Below are 14,342 nucleotides of genomic sequence, written 5' to 3'. Positions count from 1 at the left end.
GACAAGGATTTCCCAATCAAAAATGTCAATCAATCCTTGATTGATAATGTTTTCGAGGATTCTACTAGTAAGTTTTTGGGAAAGTCGAGCCCAAGAGTAGTAATAACTCAGTGTTCTCCTATCCCAAAATCCGAAGTTAGAAAGAAATATGGAAATAAAAAATTACAAACACAAAACAATCAACGAAAGCAAAATCACGCTAAACAAGAAAAGGGAAAAGGCAAACAAAGCCAAAACAAGAAGAAGATTTAGACGTCGTGAAATCCCGAGGAACTGATAAAATTGAAACTTTTGGAAACAAATCCAACACGGATTTTGTTAAACAAAGTAAGATTTTGAAAAGAAACAGTCAAAACAATTACACACAACACACAAACGGTTGTGATGTAGGACTAAGTACCTCAAGATCACAAAGTTCATCATCAAGCTCTTACAGTTATGATACTCCGAGGTTTGTTGAGCGGAGATCATGCTTTGAATGCTGTGAGTATGGACACATTGTCAAGAACTGTCCATATCTCTCCAAAGGAAAGGCAAAAGTTGATGCCCCACGTGGTAACCGTTACCATAAAAGATTTGTTTCACCAAAACAAGACCCTCGTCTTGTTAAACAATGAGATGTGAAACAGAAAAAGAAACAAAGAAAAGAAGTTGCAAAGGATTTAAAACTAGAGGTTTTTCAAACAAAATCTGTTAAATCGGATGTTAAGCATGAAAAACAAAAACAGATTTGGAAACCAAAATCGGTAACTGTTTCAGGGGGAGCTCAATCTATTCCAAATCATCGCGAAGTTGAGATAACTTTCGTTGATGAACATGGACGACCCAAGTCAATGAAGGCTTGGGTCCCCCTCTCCAACTAATCTCTGAGTGAGTGTGTAGGATGTTCCAGGAGGAACTATTGATAGTCTTAGGATTGTTGATAGTGTGGCGTCCATGCACAAGATCGGCGACATAAGGCTCCGAAATATTATTACATCTAGGAGTTATTGCCCTTGATGGGGAGAAGAAATAGAAAAGAAGACAAAAATGTCTGATGAAAGAGATTGAAAGCTTCGACAAAATGAAAATCATACCAAAGTTTGATTGTTAAAGGCTTTAATCGGATCCCCGGGATAGATTCAAGTAAATTGTACGCACCTGCAGCACGTATGAAGTTTAAAGTCTACTAGATGAACGTGCAGTGTACATTTAAAAAAAATTATTAGCGGTGTGATTTAAGAAAATGTGTTTGTTGAACAAACCGACCGGGTGTGCGGATGCCTTGGCGTGGATTAAACAACCGCACACTACTTCTCAAAGAGAAAGACAAAGACCTTCGTTGGTGCAATGTGGAAGACCAGCCGGACCAAGAGGTTTTTGATCTTGTTGCTGTGAAGAGATTTCTTGATTAATTGAAGTAGCTACAAAATCGACCTTGAAATCCACACCTAGTGGATATCCAGGATACGGTTTTGAATTTCTAATATCTCCAATACTTGTCGATATTTAAGCTGCATTATGAATTATTTTCCTCTTGTACATCACTCTTTGACCTGCCACGTTGAACTCGAATATCACCTCACACCTGATTGTTTCACTATGAAAATCGTCAATGTTGTCATGGTCCACACCGATTACCAAAGTGCCAACTCATTTTTCAAAAATTTGATAAATCATTTCTGATTAACTTAATTTTGGTAAACGACATTGAGGTAAAACATGAGTTAACCAACATCGGGAAATCGTTTTTGTAAATATTTTTCTTTAGAATATCCAAAAAGATGTCTTTCAAAGTTTAAATTTACCTTTTGAATTTTAGGGGGGAGTAAATCGAAATCCAAAAAATTCAAAAATGATGCAAAACGCCATAAAGGACAAAAACAATAGAAAACAAAAATGAGTTTCCTTGCGAGAAAAAGAGAAAATGATAGTACATTAGTGGTCTGTCGAAACCTCTTTGAACCTAAAATGAAAAACGATAAGCAGCTCTATATAAGATGTATCGGTAGACTCACAATCATTTTAAGGTGTGCAGGGTGATATAAACTTAAATCGACTAAAGACCAGGCGGGAACCACACATTGGCATATGGTCTTAGTACCGAAATTTCGTTTGAGAGATTGCCGAGTGAGTTTCTGAGATATGTGGTCTTTATGTTGTTTATCATCTGGGTATCATAGTTGTTTCTTTTACCGAGAAATTAATGGAGACGAAGTCTAGATCTTCCATGATACCATACATACGTGTACATATTGCAAACGACCTCAATAAGTGATCAACAATCACATGTCCAAACAAAATAAGTGATAATATATCATAGATTCTTTGGGGGAGTCAAGTTCGTCTCTTTGTTGTACATTAGTACTGACCTGTTCACGGACTTGCTCCTGTGCCAACATGCATCTGAAAATCAAGTTCCTCATCAATAAGTGATTCTATCACATAGGGCTTGTTTTCAATCACATAAGTGAGTTTCTCACATCTTTTTATACGGTCAAACAGATGATAAATGGTATACTCACCGGTAAGATGAACTCTCGGGCATACCTTGATACGGGAATGTGTCGTGTGTGGAAGAACACCGGTCGGTAAGTATAAATCATACCTTAATGTATCCCCTCGCCATGATTACATCTGATAAGTTGAGCTCATGTGGATAACAATACTGACAATCGATATAGGATGTTTATCTAATTATTAACAAAATGAACAACAAGAGTGTTTTGGCGTGACCATACACTGATATGATTCTCTTACCCTCGAAACTCGCAAAAAGATTGTTTGTAAATATTTATTTACATTTCTTCGTTTCTGCATCGCTGTATATATTTATTTATCGCTTTCTGTCTTTACATTTGAAGAATAAAAAAAAATCAAAAATATTTTAGGTGTATTTTAATATAAACTTCATAAAAGCCAAAAAGATTTTGCTTCTAGTTTATTTTTGATTGTCCGATGTTGGAACTCGAGTCTATCCTACCATATAATCCTGGTCGTAAGCCGGAAAACAATTGCATCTTCATAAACGGTCGAAGTTGACAGATTTTGAAAGTTAACGGATTAAAACTGAACATTTTCTAAGCTTTCAAACTGTTTTCGGTTGGTTGTTTGATTGAGAGGTGGTCTCATGTGAGTCGTGTGCTTATATTGTTAAAAGTCAATCCTTAGTGAGGTTTTCGTTTGAAAACTTTCAAAGAATGATTATACTTAACGGCTATTCTCATTACGTGCTTAGCTCTGTTGTATGTGCAGAGGTGGCATTCAAAGTATCTAAAAGTGAAGAGAACGTGTCAGATGAATGCCGTAAAGCGAAGACACGACATTGATGCAATCAGAAGATAAAGGTGATCGAGTTGCAGCTGATCACTCATCAACACAAAAAGTATTGAAGATCAAAAGTTTCACGAGCATCATTCAAGGTGGAATTTGTTGATATACTCCCTGATTGTGACACACGTGTCATGTCTAATTAATCATTCCATGCAACTATGAATTATCACGTGAAGTCATGTTTTAATGAATTAATTGTTGACTGAAGAAACATTATTCAATTGATGAAGAACTAGCTTTACAAGGTTGACGAAGAATCTTATGGATTGCATGTGACAAAGACTTTCTACAACAAAGACTTCTTGTGATGAAGTCTCAACATGACGAAGATTAAAGTTGACAAAGACTACTTTGGATGGAGCCTTCACTCAACAAAGACTCTATTGATGAACCATCATGCATTAGACGAAGATTGTATGACGAAACTTCATTGTTTGTCCACTTGATGATGTCGACGAAGACTTTCCAATGAAGACCTATAGGCGATGAAGATAGATAGTTCATCATATTTGAATGTTCGCTAGAAGGTTCGTGGCCCAAATGTAAGGTTCGTCGGACTTGTGGATAAGGTTGGTTATAAAAGGTAGCCTGACAAACAGATAAGGTTAGAGAACACAGTGAGAGAGAATACACTGTAAAACACACACACACACACTGAGAGTTTATAAGGAGATCTTGTAAACATTGCTTTGTAACCGTCGTACGTATTAACACATTTGAGTGTTAAACGTTGAATATTTGCGTTGTGTTTATCTCTCGCTCGGTTTGTATCGTAACGTGGATTCCGCAGTCGTTACGGTATTCGAAACAAGATCTCGTAGTTGTCCGGCGATTCGCAAAAACGGACCTACACTTAACAACCCCTGTCCAAGACAGGTGCTGAGTCCAAACTATAGTACTATCGTTGCTTAGGTGTTAGGCGACAATCGATGTGTTAACATAACATACAAGCATTCGTCGAATAACACGTAACATGCAACAACGGTCAGCGTATAAATAGTGTTTGCATTGTGTGTTCGATGTGATTTGAATAAGTAACGTATGTAACACCCGAAAGTGCGTAAAGCAAAAAGGGATCGAGTATACTCACAGATCGTGCTTAACAAGTAAACGCTCTCTTGGATTGAAGGGAGTGTTGAGAGATTAGCCTGAAAAGTTAACGATAGCATAAGCGAAGAACGGCATGATAAACGGTGCAAAGTAATCAAGTGTCAGATGGTAATCCGATCGAATGGCAATCCGATCGGATGATCACTCGATCAGATGTCAATCCATTCGGATGGTCATCCTCCCGGATGGCCATTCAATCGGATTGACATTCGTTTGGTAAGGATGTGTTTGTGCATGTTCGCTTTGAAGTTTTCGTTGTAGCATTTTGAAAACAGAGAAGTATCTCTACCTTTCAGGTCGTCGGTCGAACGGTCGTTCGATCGGATAGCGATCCGATTGGAAGGTCACTTAGTGAGAACAATTTCAAAGCAGGATTGTCAGTCGATCGGATAGCAATCCGATCGGATGGCAATCCGTTAGAAACTGATGTTCTTTGAAAACTAAGAAAATGATTAAGTGTCGAAGTTCCAAATGTCTGCTATTCAGATAGTCGTTCGATCGGATGGCAATCCGATCGGACGGCAATCCGTTCGACATTCAGTCTGTTTGAAATTTGAAATTGTTTTAAGTGTGGAACCTCAAGTGCAATCCGATCGGATTGCAGTTCGATCGGACGACATTCCATCCCAACGAACCTGATTGTCTTGAACTTGATTATTTTGAAAGTTTTGTAGTCTGATCGAGATGATGTGATAACGTACTAAACAACGGAATCTCGTCAAGTCCCTAGTCGTCCGATCGAACAGGAATCACCCTAATCCGACCAGTTGACTAGTTCGAGACGGTTGTTCATGTTTAACCCGAAATCGGTTGCCTCTTTGATAGAAACTAGATCTCAGACTGATACTTCCCTAAGAAAATAGTAGAAGACTTGAACGAGCTCCGATTCTATCGGTATTGAGTGTAAAAGAGTTGAAAGAAAGTTGGAAAAGTATCTTTCAATCCTTTTAGCTTTGAAAATGTTTAGATCTATGCGAAATCGTTGTTTAATCATGTGGAAATCCTTCAGATATGAGTTGTTCTTGGTGGAATGAGGCCAAAACTTGAAGTTCATAAGAACTCCATGATGACATCACCCTAGAACACCTCAAATCCGTTGATTTCATGGTTAAAAGTTAAGATTTAAAGGTGAAAAAGATGAAGAAGTGCGTGTAGATCATAGAAGTACAAGGTCTAGTTTGAAAACTTACAAGAATCGCGAGAAATCGAGAGAAATGTGGTCTGGAACGCTGCTGGTCGAATGAGGGAGCTGTCACATCACAAATGATGTGACAGGGGGGGTATTTATAGGTTGCCAAACAGGGAAAGTGCACAAGTGTCGGATAGGCCAATGATCGGATGACACTTCGATCGAATGGCCATCTGATTGGCCATTCGACCGTGGTGGTCCGACGAGTTGAGTTTTGGTGTTTCGTTCCGCATGTTGTGTTTTGCGATGTGTTTAAGCAAGTATGTGATGCGATAGTATTAAACAATAGCTACAAATAATTTAATCGATACCCGCTATATGTAACATAAAATCATCATGAATAACTTCCTTTTAGCGTTTACGATTTGACTGCGTTGCGATAGAATTACGATTTTGTTTCGATTAATCACCACAAACATAAACATAAATAAACATGCACATGTAACATTTAAATAGCACACACGCGTAAAACTATATTGTTGATACACTTTGTGGATGCGGCTCGTCTCAGTTCGTCCATGTTACGAAATGAAGATCACAGCCCGATATCCTCCGTCGAGCTTTGAATCATGTTGTAAATGTTACAAATCTGCATGTTGCAGATCTGTCTGCTTGCTGCTATGTTTGTATCTGTTAAGAAAGACCTGCTGTCAATGAAACACCTGCATGATTGATGAAAAACCTCCAAGTTACCTGCTGTTGTCGAAAGACATGTTATCTGCATGCTTACGACGAAAGATCTGCTTATCTTTCGTCATACATGATCTTTCGTCGGCTCCCCAATATCTTTCATCGGCCATGAGGTTTTGTCGAGATGTTTCGTCGACTGCATCCTGTTTCGTCGTCCTGTTCCTCTATATAAGCAGCATAGAACAGAAAGCACAAGATAACCGAGAACAGTGAGAGAGAGTTTAGTGTGTGTTAATCTTATATGGTGTAATCTTGTAACCTGAACTCTACTCATATATACAAGTGTGTGTGTTAAACATTGAATCTCTATGTCTCGTGTCTATCTTAATATCGGTTTGCTTTCCCGGTTGGATTCCGCACAACCGGGTTTATTCGTATACAAGGATTAGGCGACTAGATCCTCCGCTAGTGGACCTACAAGTGGTATCAGAGCCTTGGCTCTCTTCCTTGTTAAAACCGAGTGTTTTTCTTGTTTTTGAAGGTCATACTTTCTGGGAAAAATCCATTTATAACTTCGAAAATCTTGGTGATTTGCTGTTAGTTCTCACAAAAACCTTGTTAGTTTTTGTTTTTACATGTTAAGAAACGGTTTTTCTTTGAACTTTAGTGCAAAATCATTGTTCGGAAATTTTTCCGTTGGCCGGAATCATCATGTATTTCAACGGAGTTCTTGGTGTTCTTCAAGTGTTCATAAGTTTCTTCATAAATTTCCAGGTTTTTGAGTTATATTTGCTTTGTGAGTATGGATGAATTTTTGTTAGTAATTAAAATATATTACTTTGAAAAAGTTGACACAAAGCACCATGATGGGTTGGTAAACACAGTGTGACAAGAGTAAGGTGTGACTTACCTACTCTCAGGATAAGATTTGATTTCTTTTGAAAATATCCTTTTCTGTTTGTGATTTAAAGTCAACGAAAAACTAAACTTTGAGACTTATTGGGCTCCTAGTTTTTCGTCTGGGCCTTTTTCTCAAAACACAAGCATTTTACATTCTCAAAATACTTAGTCTGGTCACACATATTTGGTGGGCTTGTGTCATTAGTGGGCTTACGAATAAGTAACCTACGAAATACAGTGGGCTCATAAAATTGAGTATATCATTCTTCGTGGGTATGTTACTTGGAAGCTATTCGTGGGCCTGTTATTTGATTTGGGCCTGGTAACTCTAGTGGGCCATTCATTTTTCGTGGCATATTAATAGTTGGCTATCATCTTTCATGAATATCAGTTGGTTCAAAGTGGTTGTTAAGTTGTTGTTTTTCAGTTCATCATGAGTACACACCTTTGGGGTCAAGCACTTTTAGGATCTCAATCTTCAAATGATCCTTCTCATCAAAGTAAACCGAAAATGGCAGCAGATATGTATGGTCGTTGGATTCCAGATTCAAATACGGAGAGCAAGTATACGAGCAAGGGTTTATCTCCTTCATGGGCTCAGACTCCCACGCCTACTTCATCAGCACAATCGTGTTCTATTACGACAAATCAGTGGGCATTGGTTACTAACCAAATTCATAAACCAAAAATGGAAAGAAATATGTATGGTGAACCAATACCAGTTGCCTTAGAGCAAAGCTATCGGTCTACTGTAGTACCATCATTTCTTGATCTAAACTACAATGGTCAAACAAAAACGGCGTTTTTATGCCAAAATTTTCAAAGATGCCAGCAATGGTGAATCCTCGGGAAATGATGACAGTTCTGAACATGACGGTAGCTCAGTTGAAGATGGTAAAAGTTCAAGTTCAAGCGAGGATGGATCAGAATATGAATGAACAAGGGAGGTTGTTGATTCTGAGGCAAATGAGTTAATATCTGAGAGTGAATCCAGTCAGGTGTGTGTCGATGAACCAAGTTCGGATAGGTGTGATAGATGTGTTAGTTTAGGTGATAAATTGTCGGACTTGCAAAGCAAATATGATGATTTGCAAAGCAAGTATGACGTGACATATATCCATAATCAAAAGTTGACAGTGGATCTTTCGAAATGCAAAGAGGCTAACATGTTTTATGAAAACCATGAAAAGGAGTTTAAAACAGTGATTGAAAATTTAAGAAAAGCTAAAACTGAGCTAATAAAAATGGTTTCAAGAAAACAAACTGACATAAACTGTTATATCAATCGTCTCGAGGTCATGCAAAAAGAGTTAGCCTGTATAAAGTGTGAAAGTGAGGCGATCCAGCTAAAGCTAAATAGTTGTTTAAACTCTAGTTATGTGCTGGATCACATCATCGATGTTCGGAAAGAGAAAAAGGATGCCACGTGCATTGGATATAAAAAATGTCCACCACCTGTTAGCCACAATTATGATGTGATGCCTGATGAGGAGAATATGACTTATTTTGAGCAATCTGTTCCTTTAGACGTTGAAGAATTTGCAACCGGACTTGGAAACAAAACAGAAGTTTCATCAGATTCGGATGTGTCAGCAGATACAGATGTATGAACTGCTGAACAAAATCAGGATCCTCGGGTCATTGTTGAGGATGCTGATTCTTCAGATGATGAATCCGATGATACTGACTTAGCACAGTCTGATGCGGTGATCAAAGAAGAGGACATACCTCTTGAGAATCATATTTTATGTGATCCTCCCGCAAAACCTGCTAAGACTATTCTATTTGAGTCCACGTCTGCACAAGATTGTGAAAGCATGAATTTGCTTTACACGTTGATTGGATCTGATAAGATATATTCAGACAAGGATTTCCCAATCAAGAATGTGAATCAATCCTTGATTGATAAAGTTTTTGAAGATTCTACTAGTAAGTTTTTGGGAAAGTCGAGCCCAGGAGTTGTAGTAACTCAGTGTGCTCCTATCCCAAAATCTGAAGTTAGAAAGAAATATGGGAATCAAAAATTGCAACCACAAAACAATCAACGAAAGCAAAGTCACGTTCACCAAGGAAAGGGAAACGGCAAACAAAGCCAAAACAAGAAGAAGGTTTAGAAGGTGAACTTCGTGAAATCCCGAGGGACGGATAAAATTGAATCTTTTGAAAACAAATCCAACATAGATTTTGTTATGCAAAAGAAAATTTTAAAAAGAAACAGTCAAAACAACTACACACAACACACAAACTGTTGTGATGTAGGACCAAGTACCTCATGATCACGAAGTTCATCATCAAGCTTTTACAATTATGATACTACGAGGTTTGTTGAGCGGAGATCATGTTTTGAATGCGGTGAGTACGGGCACACTGTCAGAAATTGTCCATATCTCACCAAGGGAAAGGCAAAAGTTGATGCCCCCAATGGCAACAGTTACCATATAAGATCTGTTTCACCAAGACAGGACCCTCGTCTTGTTAAACAACGAGAAAAGAAACAGAAAAAGCAACAAAGAAAAGAAGTTGAAAAGGCTTTAAAACCAGAGGTTGTCCAAACGCAGTCTGTTAAATCAGATGTTAAAAATGAAAAACAAAAACAGATTTGTAAACTAAACTCGGAAATTGTTTCAAGGGGAGCTACATCAATTCCGAATCATCGGGAAATGGATGTCACAATTCTCGATGATGACGGATGACCCAAGTCTGTGAAGGCTTGGGTCCCCCTCTCCAACTAATCTCTAATCTCTGAATGAGTGTGCAGGATGTTCCAGGAGGAACTATCGATAGTCTTAGGATTGATGATAGTGGAGCGTCCATGCACAAGATCAACGACATAAGGCTCCGAAACATTGTTGTATCCAAGGATAATATTGTTGCCATTTATGGAGAGAAATGAAAAAGAAAAGTAGACAAATATGTCCGATGAAAGAATGATGGTGAAAGAATGTGGTCGAATGAAGTTGAAAAATTCGACAAGTTGAAAAATGTGCCAAGATTTGATTGTTGAAGGTTTTGATCGGATCAACAGGAGAGATTCCAATGAAATGTACGCGTCTGCAGCACGTCTGAAGCTTTTCGAAGATTCATGGATTTTTCTTCCACAAGAAGTTCAAAGCCCACAAGATGAACGTGTAGTATACATTTCTCTTCGGTGTGATTGAAGAAAATGTGTTTGTTGAACAAACCAACCGGGTGTGCGGATACCTTGGCATGGATTGATCAACCGCACATTACTTCTAAAGGAGAAAGACGAAGACCTTTGCTGGTGCAAAAGCATGTGGAATACATCATGCATGGATCGACCAATGATGATGTGTGCAAGCTTTCCCACATGCTTCATTTGCCACTTACCAACCGGACCCGAAGGTTTATTATCTTGTTGCTGTAAAGGGAATTCTTGGTTCATTGAAGTAGCTGCAAAATCGCCTTGAAATCCACACCGGGTGGACATCCACTTTGGGAGAGCACTCAGATTCCTGGCAATGCACGAAGCAGTTACAGGATTATGGTTTTGAATTTCTAATCTCTCCTATCTTTGTCGATATTTAAGCTGCTTTATGATTTTCTAACATCTCGTACAACACTCCTTGGCCAGACACATTGATCTCTAATATCACCTCATACGTGATTGTTTCAATCTGAAACTCGTCAATGTTGTTTTGGTCCACACCGATGACCAACCTGCCGACCTTTTTACCAAAGTTTTTGACAAATCACGATTTAACTCTTTATTATTGGTAAACGGCAATAAGGTCAAGCAAGAGTAAAACCGACATCGGAAAATCGTTTTTGTAAATATACTTGTGTTTTTAATTTATCATAGTTTTTACATTTTAGGGGGGGGGGGGTAAATCCAAATTTTAAAAATCCAAAAACATCGAAAAATTATCAAAAACACAAAAACAATAGATAAACAAAAATGAGTTTCCTGGCAAGGAAAAGAGAAAATGATAATACATCAGTGGTCTGTCTAAACCTCTTTAAACCTTAAATGAAAAACGATAAGCAGCTCTATATAAGATGTGTCGGTAGGCTCACAATCATTTTAAAGTGTGCAGGGTGATATAAACCTAAATCGATTGAAGACTGTGTGGGAACCACTCATTGGCATATGGTCTTGGTACCGAAATTTCGTTTAAGAGATTGCTGAGGCTCTGAGATACGTGGTCTTTATGATGTTTATCATCTGGGTATCATGGTTGTTTCTTTTGCCGAAATATAACGGAGACCAAGTGTAGATCTTCCAGGATACCATAATACAAACGTGTACATATTGCATATGACCTCATTAAGTGATAAACAATCACATGTCCACAAAATAAGTGATAAAAATCACATTTATCCGGGAGTCAAGTTCGTCTCTTTTCAGTACGTTGTACTGACCTGTTCACGGACTTGCTCCTGTGCCCTCATGCATATGAAAATCAAGTCCACATCAATAAGTGATTCTATCACATTGGGCTTGTTTTTAATCAAAAATAAGTGAGTATCTCACATTTTTATATACGTCAAAACAGATGATAAATGGTATACTCACGAGTAAAATGAACTCTCCTGCATACCTTGATACGGGAATGCGTGGTGTGTAGGTGAACACTGGTCGGTAAGTATAAATCATACACTAATCGTATCCCCTCGCCATGATTACATCTGATAAGTTGAGCTTATATGGACAACAATACCGATAATCGTTATAAGATGCTTATCTAAATGTTAACTAACTGAACAACAAGAGCGTTTTGGCGTGACCGTACACTTATATGATTCTTTTACCCTCGAAACTCATAAAAAGAATGTATGTAAATATTTATTTACTGCTTTCAGTTTCTGCATTTCTGTATATAATTATTTACTGCTTTCCGTCTTTAAATTTGAAATATTCAAAAATACCAAAAAGATTTTAGGTGTGTTTTAATTTAAACTTTCTAAAAGTCAAAAAGGTTTTCTTTCTACATTATCTTTGATTAACCGATGTTGGAACTCGAGTCTTCGTTACCTGAAACCTGAACGAAAACCAAAACAACTGATTCTTCATAAATGGTCGAAATTTACAAGTTTTGAAAGTTAAAATCTAAAGTTGAACAATTTGTTAAACTTTCAAACTGTCGGACCGTAGTTGATTGAAAAATGGTCACATGTGTGTCATTTGTTTATGTTAACTATATTCCAAGCAGTTGTTCTCATTACGCGTTTAGCTTTCTTGTATCTGCAGATGCGGCATCAGGAACAGCTAAAAGCAAAGAGAACGTGTTAGAAGACGAGCTTTGGGATGAAGACACGACATGGATGCACTCAAAAGATAATGATGATCGAGTTGCCGCTGACCTCTCATCAACACCTCAAGGATCTAGTGCTGAAAATGGGGTTTATTTTAAGGGGGAGTTTGTTAACACTTGATAAATGAAAGGGGGAGTTTGTTGATACACTTTGTACTTACGACGCGTGAAGACTTGAAGATCCTCCGACATGATAGACATGGAAGATGAACCCTCACGAATAGCATCCAAGGGGGAGTTTGTTGATACACTTTGTGGATGGGGCTCGTCTCAGTTCGTCCATGTTACGGAATGAAGATCACGGCCCGATATCCTCCGTCGAGCTTTGAATCAAGTTGTAAATGTTACAAATCTGCATGTTGCAGATCTGTCTGCTTGCTACTGTGTTTGTATCTGTTAAGAAAGACCTGCTGTCGACGAAACACCTTCATGATTGACGAAAAACCTCCAAGTTACCTGCTGTTGACGAAAGACATGTTATCTGCATGCTTATGATGAAAGACCTGCTTGTCTTTCGTGAGACATGATCTTTCGTCGACTCATGATGTTTCGTCGATTGCATCCTGTTTCGTCGTCCTGCTCCTCTATATAAGCAGCACTGAAGACAGACAAGAGACATAGAACAGAAAGCAAAAGATAACTGAGAACAGTGAGAGAGAGTTTAGTGTGTGTGAATCTTATACGGTGTAATCTTGTAACCTGAACTCTACTCATATATACAAGTGTGTGTGTTAAACATTGAATCTCTGTGTCTCGTGTCTATCTTAATCTCGGTTTGCTTTCTCGGTTGGATTCTGCACAACCGGGTTTGTTGGTATACAAGGTGTAGGTCCCTATCCGGTGGATGACGAACCTCAAACCTTGTTATACTAACTCACTAGCGAGTGCGGAATCCAAGCTAGCAAGCAAACCGGGATTAAACAAGTATGAACACAAGCACACACGGGTTCACCGATTAACACAACTTGTATTAATGCAAATGAAGGTTTCGGTTACAAGCACAATGTTTACAAACCTAACTTGTAAACTCTCAAAGTGTGTGTGTGTTTTCTGGACAGAATGCTCTCAACAATATCTCTCGGATGTGTGTGTCCTGTCTGTGTGCATCTCTCTATCTCAAACTCAACACTGCATGGGTATATATATACCCAGCCTAGCATGCCTGATCGAAGGATCTGATAGATGGTCCGAAGGATCATCTATCGAAGACCAAGTATTCGAAAGATCATCAAGGACCTCGAAAGATTACCTTTCGAGGTCTATGATTCGAACCATATCTTTCGATGAGGTCGAAGGATCCACATTATCCTTCGACCTCTTATCCTTCGACACAGTACATCTTTCAACTGTTGACTAAGTCAAACCAGGAGGACGGTTGACTTTGTCAACTTACAAGACTGACAAGGACATCGTTTACATACAGACCGAATACAGACAAAGTACAGACACAAGTGCACCAACAAACTCCCCCTTGGCTGTAGCTTTGTCTTTATCTTCTATAGTTGTAGACTCGTCTCGAACTTCGACGGTCTTGGGTCTTCGAGTTCTCAAAACTCTGATGTCCTTTCAAGTCTTCAATGTCGGAGGATCTTCAAAGTCTTCACGTCTTGAAAGCAGAGAGTGTATCAACAAACTACCCGTATCATGTAGGAAGTGTGTTGACAAACTCCCCCTTAACATAAGCTCCCCCTTGAGTTATGCTCGTGAAAAGACTTTATCTTTATGAAGTGAGATCCTTGTGATGTTGATGATGGCCAACGGCAACTCGATCATTTTCATCACTTGAGCGCCTTCTCATCGTGTCTTCATTCCAGAGCTTGTCATCGACTATGTTCTTCCAGCCTTTAGAATCTGCACAAGCAAGAAATCTAAACGCATAATGAGAACAACTGCTTGGAATATAGTTAACATACACACATGACACACGA

This window comes from Helianthus annuus, chromosome 14 (genome assembly GCF_002127325.2).
Source record: "Helianthus annuus cultivar XRQ/B chromosome 14, HanXRQr2.0-SUNRISE, whole genome shotgun sequence".
Taxonomy (NCBI): domain Eukaryota; kingdom Viridiplantae; phylum Streptophyta; class Magnoliopsida; order Asterales; family Asteraceae; genus Helianthus; species Helianthus annuus.
This window is presented reverse-complemented; position numbering follows the sequence as displayed.